Source organism: Sturnus vulgaris, unplaced genomic scaffold, assembly GCF_052056855.1.
Source record: "Sturnus vulgaris isolate bStuVul1 unplaced genomic scaffold, bStuVul1.hap1 Scaffold_299, whole genome shotgun sequence".
Classification (NCBI taxonomy): Eukaryota; Metazoa; Chordata; class Aves; order Passeriformes; family Sturnidae; genus Sturnus; species Sturnus vulgaris.
The window spans coordinates 389712-404367 of record NW_028276373.1 but is presented as its reverse complement, the minus strand read 5'-3'; the positions used below and the strand labels follow the sequence as shown (position 1 = coordinate 404367).

At 47.1% G+C, this 14656-nt stretch overlaps 1 long non-coding RNA gene across 1 annotated transcript; it reads left to right on the top strand.

Moving 5' to 3' along the window:
• The first annotated feature begins 1239 nt into the window (after positions 1-1239).
• LOC148217776 (uncharacterized) lies at positions 1240-5593 on the top strand. The gene is made up of 4 exons (XR_015800765.1): positions 1240-1388; positions 2157-2385; positions 4714-4832; positions 5376-5593. It is a non-coding gene; the product is annotated as an uncharacterized LOC148217776 (long non-coding RNA).
• The last annotated feature ends 9063 nt before the right edge of the window (positions 5594-14656 follow it).

Below are 14656 nucleotides of genomic sequence, written 5' to 3'. Positions count from 1 at the left end.
AATCAGAATAAGAGCAGCGTCAGTGTAAGGATCCAATCTAACCGGATGAATAGAAGCAATTCCTTTACCTCAGTGGTTTGGGCTTGACCCACGGGAGTTTGTGAATTCAGTGAACTAGTGGACAGACAGGAGGAATAAGAGAACATATTTTAAAAGTTTATATCGGACATCTGCTGGAGGACTTGTGGCTTTGGATTGGGAGCTGTGGAAAATTTAGAGAGTTAAGAAAGAGTGAATGAAATAGCTTGTATTTGTAAGAATTTTCCTGCAGTTTTTGGTGCATCTAGAGGTTGGCCTCGTGCCTGGGTGCTATTACTATCGTTCTTCTGCTAACCAGCACAGTAAATGTAAACAACAGCTCCTTGATCGAGCTGGTAAGTGGAAAGTTACATTTAGTACTCGAGCTGTGGGCTGTAAGAAAAAGTCTAGGAAAGGATTGCAAGGATCTTGTCTTGCTGAGTGAAAAGCAGGACAAGAAGCAAAGGACAAGATAATAAGAACTAAAGCAGAGGTACCGGTTTTGTTAAGGAGGGATGACGGGAACTAACCAGAGTAAAGAGATCCCTAAAACCAGTCCTTTGGGGTGCGTTTTGGCACATGGGAAGGAGCTAGCGGGGCACGGAGGCTCAGAGAACCAAAAGACCCTTGAAAAGTTTTGTACACAATGGTGGCCGCTTTATAACTTGAGGGGGGAGCCAGGTGGCCCTCAGCTGGACATTTACATAATGAAACTTTGTTACGGCTTATGTTATTTTTGAGACACGGAAATGGGAGGAGGCGACTTACGCTGAGCGTTTGGGGGTTTTTTTGGTTTTTTCTCTCCTGAATCACCCTGAGTGACAGAAAGATTGTGGACCCAGAGCCCCCTCTGACCCCTTGGTATCGGTCTTAGAAAAAGACAACGAGACTAAATTAAAATAATGTTGCAGTACGTGCTCCGTAAACCGACGCTGCGCACACCCTGATAAGGTGTATCCAGCTAACCCTCTGGAATAAGAACCGGGGAATTTGTTTGAACCACCCGCTAAAAGGCAAAGGGGGGTGAGAGGGGAAGCAAATTTAAGACGGTTATTAACCTCAACTCCTGCTTTACCTTCTACTTCTGAAAAAAAAAAAAAGCCAGCTAGAGTTGCTTCAGCTCCTATTCCCTCATTCCACCTCCTGAAATTTCTATGTCCCATCCCCCGCTCCGGTCCCACTCCACCTCCTGAGATTTCTTCTTCTATCCCGACTCCGGCATATGTTCCATCCCCTGCTCTAGTCAAAGCAATTTCTATTTCAACTTCGGTATCCAGAAGGAAGAAAAGGTGATGATCAAAGAAGAGGAGACTGAAAAGAGGAACGGAGCAGAGGATCTTACCCTAGGAGACCCTCCGGATGCAATAAAAGTAGGGAACAAAGAAAAAAAAACTTTTGATAAACACGGGAGCAACATATTCAATGCTAAATAAAGCCTTAATACCAATAACAGATGATTATGTCACGGTAAAGGGGGCAACTGGCCAATCTGAAAGGGCTTATTTTTGTAGCCCATTGAAATATAAGTTTGGGAAACAACGGGGAATTCACAGGTTTTTACGTACGCCCTATGCTCCATTAGCGCTTTTGGGTAAGAATCTATTGGAACTATTAAAAGCAAAAATAATATTCAAAACTGGGGAAATTAGTTTGGAGGTAAATGATCAGCAATACGTGGGACTGTTAAATTTAATGCTAATAACCAAAGATATTGCGGCTGAAAACAAAGAAGAAATTATTAAGAAAATAATAGATCAGCTGCTCCCTGGGGTGTGGGCCTCCAATATACCGGCGAGAGCAAAGAATGCTCTGCCTGTACAAATCTGGCTTAAAGAAGGAAAACAACCGGTTAAAATTAGACAATACCCCTTAAAAAAGGAAAGTAGGGAAGGGATTGGTCCAGTAATTAAGAACTTTTTGCAAATAGGACTACTAAAAAATGTCAATCTGATTTTAATACTCCTATTTTGTCTGTAAAAAAGCCCGATGGATCGTACAGGTTAGTACAAGATTTGCGAGCTGTTACCGGCGGTAGCCAACCCCTACACCTTGTTAACTCGTTTAACATCCAAACTAACCCGGTTTACTTTTTTAGATTTAAAGGATGCTTTCTTTTACCTTTCTCTCCATGAAACCAGCCAGAAAATTTTTGCATTTGAATGGGAAAATCCCAAAACTGGACGTAAAACTCGGCTCACGTGGTGCGTACTACCCCAGGGGCTCAAGAACTCCCCTACCATATTTGGAGAACAGCTGGTAAAAGATCTAGAATCCTGGGAAGCTCCATCAGAAGAGGGACAGCTGCTACAGTATGTGGACGACCTCCTGATAGCTACTGAAACTCAAGAAGCATGTATGGAGTGGACGGTAAGCCTCCTAAATTTTTTGGGGGTCTACAGGGGTATCCCAGAAGAAAGCCCAGATGGTGACATGAACAGTTGTCTATTTGAGCTATGAGATTAGTGCTGGACAAAGAACCTTGGGACGGGATCGCAAGGAAACAATACGCCAGACCGCAACACCCCAAGCGGTGAAAGAACTGAGAACCTTCTTGGGCATGACAGGGTGGTGCAGACTGTGGATTTACAATTATGGGCTGTTAGTCAAACTCCTATATACCTTGATTACAAAAGGAAGCAGAGATCTCCAGTGGATGAAAGAAGCAACACGAGCCTTTGACCAACTAAAGAGGGCTCTCATGTCAGCTCCGGCCCTGGGACTTCGAGATGTGAGTAAACAGCTCTTTCTGTTTTCTCACGAATAGCAGGGGATTGCTCTGGGAATACCAGCGCAAGACCCGGGCCCGTACCGGAGGGCAGTCGCCTACCTCTCCAAACAGCTGGACGCGGCAGCCAAGGGGTGGCCAGGGTGCCTGAGAGCTGTTGCAGCGGTAGCACTGAACATCCGAGAGGCACGCAAATTCACCCTAGGCCAGAAGATGACCGTGGCAGTATCCCACACGGCGTCTGCAGTCCCAGAGGTGAAAGGAAGACGTTGGCTTTCCCCACAAAAATTTCTAAAGTACCAGGCCATACTAACAGAATAAGATGATGTTGAAATTGTGGTAACTAACACCGTCAATGCAGCTTCTTTCCTCAGCAGGAGTATGGGAGAACCAGTGATCCATGACTGCCTGGAGACCACTGAAGCCGCTTACTCCAGTCGCCCGGATCTGAAGGACACCCCTCTCGGGGACGCCGAGACCTGGTTCACTGATGGGAGCAGCTACAGCATCAGTGGAAAAAGACATGCTAGGTATGCAGTTACCACAATAGAGAGGTGATAGAGTCCGGACCATTGCCAACAAATACCTCTGCACGGAAGGCTGAAATAATCACCTTAACCCGGGCCTTAGAGCTAGCTGAAGGAAAAAAACAACATGTATACACCAAAAAGTGAGCTCTGAATTGGAAAAAGGAAATGAGCTGGTGGACTGTGATAGGTTGACTTAGGAAGAAGAAACTCAGAAGACATTCTTCCTAAGGGAATTTCCTCTGTGGGGGTTGGGATACCTGCAACAGCCAATTAGAGAAAGTTAGTTCGCCCCGTGAACACACATTTTGAGGAAGGTAATCCGGAACCGACCCTCTTTGTCTTCCGGCGGCTGAGCAGGTAACATCAACCCGAGCTTCCCTCTCCCCCATGCGGGGGGGGGGGAGGCTCGGGAGGCCGCTTGGGCCCCGTTTGCCAACGAGGGGGACCCGATGGCCAGGGGGAGAAAAAGTTGTGTGATAAGACCTTCACGGCTTCCTCCTCCACGGGCCTGCGGCTCTGGCGTGGGGGGAGGCCGACTCTTGCTGCCGCCGGACGGGCCGGGCCTGCCCGGGTGGCCATGAGCAGTGTGGGGCTGTAGCCCAGCCCCAGAAAGGCTGATTAACACCTCAGCTGCCTCCCAGCTCGGCCTGAGCCTGGCCCAACTCTTGTAGTTGTGTTAAACTTTAATTCTTTAGTGCTCAGATAAGATTTGCAAAGCCTCCAGCCTTTCCTTTGAATATGAAAGGGAATAAGAAGATTTCTGAAGTCAGTGATGTAAGAGCTAAGTTTTTAAGATGGAAAGAGAATGAGAAGATGCTGAAATGGCTGAAAATCTTTTTGTGAAATCGTAGGAATGAACTGATGTACTGAATATTCCTATAAACCATGGAAAGAGACATGGGGGGATGGAAATGTTCCATTTAATAGATGATTTGACTAAAAAGCACCTGTGTTGAGAATTTCTGTCCTGAGAAAAGAAGGGGATTTTGGTTTTCTGAAGATGAAGCCTGAGCAGAGAAAAAGGAGACAAAGAGAATCTTTGCTGTCAAACATTTCATTCTTAAAAGTAATACCCCGTGAGACAGACATGGCCCACATCTACAACTTTGGGACGGTTGTAGAGTTGGGAGGAGCGTCACGGTTGCAGGTTCCCGGGCGGATGCAAATCGTGAAAGATAAAACCACAAGAGAACTGGTTTTTTCCTTCTTGTGGGAAAAATCCCTACAACTTCCACAAGAAGAAGCTTCTTTCTCCAGAAGTGAACTGAGAAAGACTAAATTGGGCACTGACCGAAGTATTTGTTATATGTTTGTTTTGTTGTTGTGAAGATTGGGAGAGGGAGGGAAGGAGTGATCTAAAAACTCTTATTCTGAAAAAAATTTTTTTTTCCTCTCTTTTTGTTTGTGTAGTTAATAAATTTTCTTTTATACTCTCTCAAGTTTTAGGCCTGCCTTGCTCTCTTACTCCTGGTTCTGTCTCACAACAAGAAAAATAAGTTTATTCAAATTAGCAACTCAAACTCAAGACATGGACAGAAAGGCAAAAGAAACAGCTAAAGGTAAGGTAATTATTAAAACAATTGAGGCATCTTTAATTCTAGATGGGCAAATTTCTATGAAAGGTAAGCCAGGATACAATAAAAGGGACAAAAGGCTCATTGGAATGAGTAAAGTGAGTAAATGGGATGAGTAAATGAATAGATGGAGCGAGTAAATAAGTAAGTAAATAAAATAAGTTTTAAGTGCTTTTAGAGAGTAAAAGATCTTAGATGCCTGAGAAGTAGCACATGCTCTAGTGAAGGTTAAAAAACATGCTAGTGTTTCCTTAAGGGCTCCAAGAACCTAGCTTCAGATACAATAGTCAAGAATATTGCTTACATTTTTCAGTTAAAACAAGATAGGCCACGTGCGTAGTTTATACGTAGCCTAGCGTGCTAAAAAACTACAATTCTAATAGGTTAAGGAGTAGCGGTCCGAGTTTGTGTCTTAGCTTGCTTGGAAGTTTCTATAAAAGAACACGCCTCGGGGAGAGCCGGGGCTTCATGCCGTGGCTTTATGCCATTGCTTTAATGCCTTTGCTTTGCTCTGTTTTTGCCTTTGAGACTGATGCAGTTCTACAAGAAATAACTTTACAGCAACCGTTAGCTGCTTCGCTTTTTTAAAAAGGAGAACAAGCCCAACAGCGTAGGAGCCCTTAAAGGCACCCGGAGGTTTCCAGAAACTCGTTACACTCCCCACGGATGAAGACCCGTCTATTGGCCGAGGACCACGAGGACGTCCGTCTCCTCTGCTGGTAGCTATTTTCCCTTCCCTCTCTCTTTTTCTCTCTGTACTTTGTTTCTTATATCTCTCTACTCGATCGCAACTGAGTTGTTGCCATCTAAAAAAAATGCATTGCTGTGAAAAAACTCATTTTGTCCCCTGCCATTTGCCTGTTTGCACCCTTCTGATCAAAAGAACCATCACGAGCCCCGCCCCGTATCAAGCGGATCGTGAGGGTAAATTGGTGTCACGGACAGGATTTTCTGGCAGACAGAAGGGATGCGAGGTTGTCTGTAGTCTGTAGCAGGGGAAGGAAGTCTTACTCCAGCCGCACCTAGCTGGCCACCTTGAATGGGTGAGCCTGTCTAGAAAGCAAGGGGGGTTTTTCTGATTTCCCGCAGACTGCAGACACCTTGGTGTAAAGCATCCCCACACTCGCTCAAGGGCTCTGTCGTCAGAATTTCACAAAAGATCTACTGGTGCAAAAGGCGGGACGCTGTTGTTGTTGTTTTTTATGATGTTTGACTGCTTGGTGTAGCTAAGAGACAACCCGGTGTTTTGTAACTAAGGACTGCCTTCCAAGTAGTTTGGTCTCTTCACCCGCACAGGGAAGCGAAGGGGGGCACACAGGGGAAGCTGTTTCGTTGTGTGTGGTAACTTAAGAGATAGACCTCCCCGTTGTGGTTTTTACTTTTCCCTTCACAAAATGACTGAGAATTCCACTGTAACAGATAAAGCTGCATTTTGTGCTCTATTAGCTAAATATAGGGGCAGACCGTCCCAAGGTGGGTAAAAATGGGCCAACAAAAATTGGTTTAATCTAGAAAATACCATTGATAGAATATGTTCTTTTGCAACATGAATCAAAGTTCAGACGGGGCAACAAGATAACCGTACTCTGCTCGGTTTTGGGAGCTTCTCTTTGTCCTGGTTTTGGGCAAATTTGGGGGGAAAACCTCCAGAAGGAGCCCCCAGACAGCAAACCCCACGACTCCTCCCCCCCACCCCACCGGGTTCGGGAAGAATTTCCTCGGAGAAGAGTGGGAGAAAAAACCTGTTTATTTAACAAGCAAGACACTCCCCAGCACAGGGAAAAAAGACAACACCAGCTGACAAAAAAAACTCTTTCACCGTTCTGAAGGGATGACAAACTCAGTCTCTCTGGCGAGTGGTCGCTCAGTTATCAGTCTCTGGCGCTTGGGAATGGCTGCTGCCGGTGACAGAGTGTAGACTCCCGGTGTTTCTTGGGGTTTCCCAGGTCCCCGTCCGGAACAGGTTCAGATGGTATCCGGGAGAGGGAGGGGACGGGGTGGAAGAGAAAACAATCCAGGGAAAAAGTTGGACTGCCTAGCTGAACTAACTAATAAGGAAAAAGCAAGGGCAAAGCGAAGGAAAGAAAAAGAGGCAGAAGCGAGCAAGCAGGCAAGCAAGCAGGCAAGCAAGCAGGCAAGCAAGCAGACAAACCGAGCTAAAACCTCTCCTAAACATAGACCATGGGGGAGGTGAGCCGGCTGATAACAAGACAAAACAAAGCTTCACTCTCAGACTCAGTCCTGGAAGCACAGGACATAATACCAAACATAATCAGGACACACGATTGGAGATACAAACACCATAACATCACCCTAGGACATTCCACCCCTTATCTCCATATCGTGAACTTACTAAACAGCATGTAAAAACTTCAGCAAGTAGAAATTTCCATCTTTCACTTACTCGGACACATTTTCTTCCATCTCACTTGCTCAAACCTTCGACACTTACACATTTCCTTCTATCTCACTTGCTCAGACCTTTGACACTTACATATTTCCTTCTGTCTCATGCTGCCTCACCCCACAATCAGATCTCCCTGAGGCACACATCGTGTTGTTCCATCTCTCTGCATTACCCACCATGTACAACCTGGTCCTTGAGCAAAGACAATCCCACGAATGGGTTTGTCTGTACTCGGGGCAGAATTGATCCAAACTGCCTTCCCTAACAAACCTCTGATATGTGCCACTGGGACTTTGTCTCCATCTACCATATTCAGGGACTCAGACTGGGCAGGGCCCGCTCGGTTGGTGGAACCCCGGGTGTTAACTAACCAAGTGGCCTTTGCTAAATGCTGCTCCCAGTTTTTGAATGATCCCCCACCCAATGCTCTCAAGGTGGTTTTTAACAGTCCATTGTACCTTTCCACTTTCCCTGCAGCTGGTGCATGGTAGGGGATATGGTACACCCACTCAATGCCATGTTCCCTAGCCCAAGTGTTGATAAGGCTATTCTTGAAATGAGTCCCATTGTCTGACTCAATCCTCTCAGGGGTGCCATGCCTCCAAAGGACCTGCTTTTCAAGGCCCAGGATGGTGTTACGGGCTGTAGCGTGAGACACAGGGTAGGTCTCCAACCATCCAGTGGTGGCTTCCACCATGGTCAGTACATAGCGCTTGCCTTGGCGTGTCTGGGGCAGTGTGATGTAGTCAATCTGCCAGGCCTCTCCATATTTGTACTTGGACCACCGCCCCCCATACCAGAGGGGCTTCATCCGCTTGGCTTGCTTGATGGCAGCGCATGTCTCACAGTCATGGATAACTTGAGAAATACTGTCCATGGTTAGATCCACCCCTCGGTCTCGTGCCCACTTATATGTGGCATCTCTGCCCTGATGACCTGAGGCATCATGGGCCCATCGAGCCAGGAACAACTCTCCCTTGTGTTCCCAATCAAGGTCTATCTTCGACACCCCTATCTTTGCAGCCTGATCTACCTGCTGATTGTTTTTCTGCTCTTCATTAGCCCTACTTCTGGGAACATGGGCATCTACATGGCGAACCTTCACAGGTAATTTCTCTAACCGGGTAGCGATATCTTTCCACTCTTCGGCAGCCCAAATTGGTTTTCCTCTACGCTGCCAGTTAGCCTCTTTCCATCTCTCCAACCATCCCCACAGAGCATTGGCTACCATCCATGAATCGGTATAAAGGTAAAGCTTTGGCCACTTCTCTCTTCCTGCAATGTCTAAGGCCAGTTGAACCGCTTTGAGTTCAGCAAGTTGACTGGATCCACCCTCTCCTTCAGTGGCCTCTGCTACCCGTCGCGTGGGGCTCCATACGGCTGCTTTCCACCTCCGATTCATCCCCACAATGCGACAGGAACCGTCGGTGAATAGAGCATAGCGTGTTTCCTCTGCTGGCAGTTGGTTATATGGTGGGGCTTCTTCAGCCCGTGTCACTGGTTCTTGTTCCTCATCTGTGACACCAAAACTTTCACCTTCAGGCCAATTTGTAATTACTTCCAAAATCCCAGGGCGATTCAGTTTTCCAATCTGGGTGCGCTGTGTAATGAGGGCAATCCACTTGCTCCATGTAGCACTGGTGGCATGGTGGGTTGAGGGAACCTTTCCTCTGAACATCCACCCCAGCACTGGTAGTCGGGGTGCCAGAAGGAGTTGTCCTTCTGTGCCAACCACCTCTGAGGCTGCTTGGACCCCTTCGTAGGCGGCCAAGATCTCCTTCTCTGTTGGGGTGTAGTTAGCTTCAGACCCTCTGTAGCTCCGACTCCAAAATCCTAATGGTCGGCCTCGAGTCTCACCAGGCACCTTCTGCCACAGGCTCCAGGACAGACCATGGTTCCCGGCTGCAGAGTAGAGCACGTTCTTCACATCTGGTCCCGTCCTGACTGGGCCAAGGGCTACTGCATGAGCAATTTCCTGCTTTATCTGGGCAAAAGCTTGTTGCTGCTCAGGGCCCCAATGGAAATCGTTCTTCTTGCGGGTGACCAGGTAAAGAGGGCTCACGATCTGACTGTACTCAGGAATGTGCATCCTCCAAAAACCTATGGCGCCTAAGAAAGCTTGTGTCTCCTTCTTGTTGGTTGGTGGGGACATAGCTGTGATTTTGTTGATGACATCAGTAGGAATCTGACGTCGTCCATCTTGCCACTTCACTCCCAGGAACTGGATCTCTCGAGCAGGTCCCTTAACTTTACTCTTCTTGATGGCGAAGCCGGCTTCCAGGAGGATTTGGATGATTCTCTCTCCTTTCTTGAACACTTCTGCTGCTGTGTTCCCCCACGCAATGATATCATTAATATATTGTAAATGTTCTGGAGCCTCACCTTTTTCTAGTGTAGTCTGGATCAGTCCATGGCAGATAGTAGGACTGTGCTTCCACCCCTGGGGCAGTCGATTCCAGGTGTACTGCACTCCCCTCCATGTGAAAGCGAACTGAGGCCTGCACTCTGCTGCCAGAGGAATGGAGAAAAATGCATTGGCGATATCGATAGTGGCGTACCACTTTGCTGCCTTGGACTCCAGCTCGTACTGCAGTTCCAGCATGTCCGGCACGGCAGCGCTCAGTGGTGGAGTCACCTCATTCAATGCACGATAGTCTACGGTCAATCTCCATTCTCCTTCAGATTTACGCACAGGCCAGATGGGGCTGTTGAAGGGTGAGTGGGTTTTGCTGACCACCCCTTGGCTCTCCAGCTCACGGATCATTTTATGGATGGGAACCACGGCATCTCGAGTTGTTCTGTATTGTCGGCGATGCACTATGGAAGTGGCAATTGGTACCTTTTGCTCTTCTCCTTTCAGAAGTCCTACAGTACTTGGATTCTCAGACAGTCCAGACAAGGTGTTCAATTGCTGGATGCCCTCTGTCACCACAGCTGCTATCCCAAATGCCCACCTGAATCCTTTTGGATCTTTAAAATACCCCCTTCGGAGGTAATCTATGCCCAAAATGCATGGGGCCTCTGGGCCAGTCACAATAGGATGTTTTTTCCATTCATGTCCAGTCAAGCTCACATCAGCTTCCACCAAGGTAAAGTCCTGTGATCCACCTGTCACACCAGCAATAGAAACAGATTCTGCCCCCACATATCTTGATGGGACTAATGTGCATTGGGCACCAGTATCAACCAAAGCTTTATACTTTTGTGGTTCCGATGTGCCAGGCCAACGAATCCACACAGTCCAGAAGACACGATTTTCCCTCGCCTCTCCCTGGCTAGAGGCAGGGCCCCTCTAAGCCTGTTTATCCTTCTTTCCTTGGGCATATGTCTTAGAGGTTCCTTCAAGGGGATCAGATATATCATCATCATCATACCTGGCAGCTTGGCTACGGGCAACTGGAGCTGCTCTCCTTTTGGTGGAACTTCCTCTTTGGGTCTTGCCTTCCTTCAATTCATGCACCCGTTGTGCCAGAGCAGCAGTAGATTTTCCATCCCATCTCCTCATGTTTTCTCCGCAATCACGTAGGAAGAACCACAGCTCAGCTCGTGGGGTGTACCTCCTCTCCCCATCAGGGGAATGTCTGCGTTGGATACCAGGGCCTCTAATTTGTACTGCTGAGATTTGGAGAAGGTCCTCTTTAATCTCCTCCCTGAGTCTTTTATGATTCTCCTCTATCTTGTCTTCTAATTTCTGCAGACGTGTTTCCACAGCTGCAATTCTGGCATGTGTTGGGCCATGCACAGCATCTGCATATGCTCGGAGCTTCTTTGCCATATCAAGCACGGTCTCATCCCTCTCGTCCCGCTTCATTATTGCTAAAGCAGAAGCGTATTCATGGGGCCCAAGTCGTACAAGTTTTCGCCACATCACAGATGTACATGGTACCAAGTCCGGATTCCTAGTTGTTATGTCATCTGAGAAGATAATCTCTGCCACTGCCATTTCTCTCAGGCGTTGGATCCCTTGTTCTATCGTCTTCCAGTGGGTCTGCTGCATATAAAGATCATCTGCACACAGGTATCTTTGTGCTACACTGTCCAGGACCCGTGCCCAGAGGCTGTGAGGGTTAGGCCCTCTCATCATTCCTTGGTCGATGACAGGATCATGTGACAGGGATCCCAAATGCCTGGCTTCAGTGCCATCCAGAATTGTAGCCTCGCCTGCAGCATCCCAAAGACGGACCAACCAACTAATTATAGACTCATCAGGTCGTCGAGTGTAATCCTTTCTTAGGCCACGGAGGTCCTTTAGGGAAAAAGACTCAATATTGGCCTCTGATCTTTTACCAGTTGCTTTGACTCCTGGTTTTATGTCAGGAGGCGTCGAGGGTCCTTCTCCTGCATCATCATCATCATCGTCATCCACTGGTCGATCAGTCTTGTCTGTGCACTTTCCACTTCTCGTGCTGGTAGCAACAGCCATTGGTTGAGGCTTACTGACAGGTTTAGCTGCTGGCTTAGGCTCACTGTCTGGTGTAGTTGTTGGCCTCGAGCCTGGGGTGTTGGCTGCAGCCTGAGTGACTGGGATAGTGGCTGATTTATCTGCCTGTCCCCCTTCCTCTGTCTGCTGCCCTACAGTATCTAGCAGGGTACGGTAAGCATATGCCAGGGCCCAGCTCACTGCAATGATCTTCTCCTTAGAATTACCATGGCACTTCTCTTTCAGGTACTTTGCCACCTCAGCTGGGTTCTGAATTTGTTCACATGGAAAATCCCAGGATGTAGGGTCAGAAAATTCCTTTAAGATTTGGCCCATATCCTCCCATTTCCCACACCATTCAGGATTCCTCACGCCTGGCTCTACTCTGGGGTCAGGGGTCTCAGCCCCTCTAGAAATCTCAGCTCTCATTCTAGAGAAACTGCAGACTGTATAGAGAAAGCTTACTATATTAAACACCAGAAAGATGGTCTCTTTAACACTCAGGGGGAACTGAACATTCTCTAATAAGGATGTATCAAATTCAGAGGAGAAGAAGGAGAACAAAGGCTGAAAAGCCTCATCCCCTGCTTCTCCTCTAACAAACTGAGTGCACAACCACAACCAAGAACCATACATTCCTGGAACAGATTCCAGCACCTTTATAAATCTCCTGCAGGCCATTAAAACCAAGCCCAGCCCGATGGATATTTTGGTCAATGCCCCTCTGCTACAGAAATTACGCATTAGGGACAATACCGGAGCTATTTCTGGATAAGCAAATAAACCCAGGGACCACAAAGGTATTAAGACTTCAAAAAACCCTAGGGACCAAAAACCCATGCAGGCCTCCACCCCAAAAGACATGAATTCCAACAACATAGCCAATAACTGCTCTATACCAACACAAAAGAATTTGAACCAAATTATTATTAGAACAGGGTTTTTTCCCACTTTCTCGAGCCTCGAGTTGGGCGCCAATTTATTTGTCCTGGTTTTGGGCAAATTTGGGGGGAAAACCTCCAGAAGGAGCCCCCAGACAGCAAACCCCACGACTCCTCCCCCCCACCCCACTGGGTTCGGGAAGAATTTCCTCGGAGAAGAGTGGGAGAAAAAACCTGTTTATTTAACAAGCAAGACACTCCCCAGCACAGGGAAAAAAGACAACACCAGCTGACAAAAAAAACTCTTTCACCGTTCTGAAGGGATGACAAACTCAGTCTCTCTGGCGAGTGGTCGCCCAGTTATCAGTCTCTGGCGCTTGGGAATGGCTGCTGCCGGTGACAGAGTGTAGACTCCCGGTGTTTCTTGGGGTTTCCCAGGTCCCCGTCCGGAACAGGTTCAGATGGTATCCAGGAGAGGGAGGGGACGGGGTGGAAGAGAAAACAGTCCAGGGAAAAAGTTGGACTGCCTAGCTGAACTAACTAATAAGGAAAAAGCAAGGGCAAAGCGAAGGAAAGAAAAAGAGGCAGAAGCGAGCAAGCAGGCAAGCAAGCAGGCAAGCAAGCAGACAAACCGAGCTAAAACCTCTCCTAAACATAGACCATGGGGGAGGTGAGCCGGCTGATAACAAGACAAAACAAAGCTTCACTCTCAGACTCAGTCCTGGAAGCACAGGACATAATACCAAACATAATCAGGACACACGATTGGAGATACAAACACCATAACATCACCCTAGGACACTCTTGTAGCTGCCGTAGAAACTCGCCCTAAGCGAGGAAGCGAGGAAAACACAATCGTAGATTCTTTACAAAACTTAGTTGAAATTTTGTAAAAACAATTAGATGAAGAAAGGAATGAAAATCGTTTGTTATGAGCTGCCCTAAGAGAAGAATGTGCCAAAAAATCAAGACAGATTGAAACACCCACAGAAAGAGAGGAGAAGGAAATTGTTCATATTAATCAAATTTATCTCCACAGACGAGCCAAATTCCTTTAGGAAATCAAATAGGAAGTTTGTTAAAAGGATCTGTGTGACGTTCATCGTATGTAAGAAGCTTAGATTGATGACACCGAGAAGTCATATTACTATAAACTGAGTGATAAGGATCAACGCTTAGATGAGAGCCATTTTTTCCTATACAGTGAAACAAATTATAATTGTCCATAGTGAATGAGCCTAAAATTTCTAATTCTTTGAAGGTCAGATTTATCAACTCTAGAATTATCAATCTAAGTTCGTTGTCTCGAGCTAGGGGTGGGGAAAATGTGATGATTATTATATGGCCAATATTTATCAAAAGTAACATTATCAAAACCTTCTGGGAAAGGCACTCCAACTACATGAGTAAAGCTTCCTTGTAAAAATAAAAACAAAAGGTTAAAAACACCATACACCTGCACAAATAATAATACAACTCCATCTTTTTTCTTGATCCGTTCCTGGCAGTCAGTTTTCTCCTGGTGATTCTGCGCAGTTTCGTGTTCAGGTGCCTGTCTCCTGGCTTCCACTCACAGGGTCACTAGCTGGATAATGAATGGAGCAAAGAGCTGGAAAATCGAACAAGGCACACAGCAAATCTCTTCCCCACACGGTGATGGGTTTCTGCACCAGATAGGGGCGAATCAATGCTTTCTTTCCTTCTGGTCCTATAACAGTAATCATAGATTTACTTTGCAAGCAAGGAGTGCCACCTCCGTGTAAGGGTCGGTCCGAAGTTCCCCTCGATTTTGCCTCCCGACCGTCGCAAGGAGACCTCGAGGACCCCCACCCAGGCTGACTCCCGACAATGGTTTGCCGGCCGGGCCAAGGTGGACGCTCGTGACTGCGTGCTGGTGTATTGTGTTCACTGGACTGTGCTGTCGTGGCACCAACCAGAGGTCGCGTTGTACCAACTGAGGACTGCTTGACCGTACCTGTCTCCTGCAGCACCACACAATGGTCCATAAATCTTCCCACCTCTTGGCCAGAGGCCGCTCACTTTGGATAAGGACTATAAAGAGCGACCCTCTGGAAAAGACCTTTTGAGATCTCTCCACCGA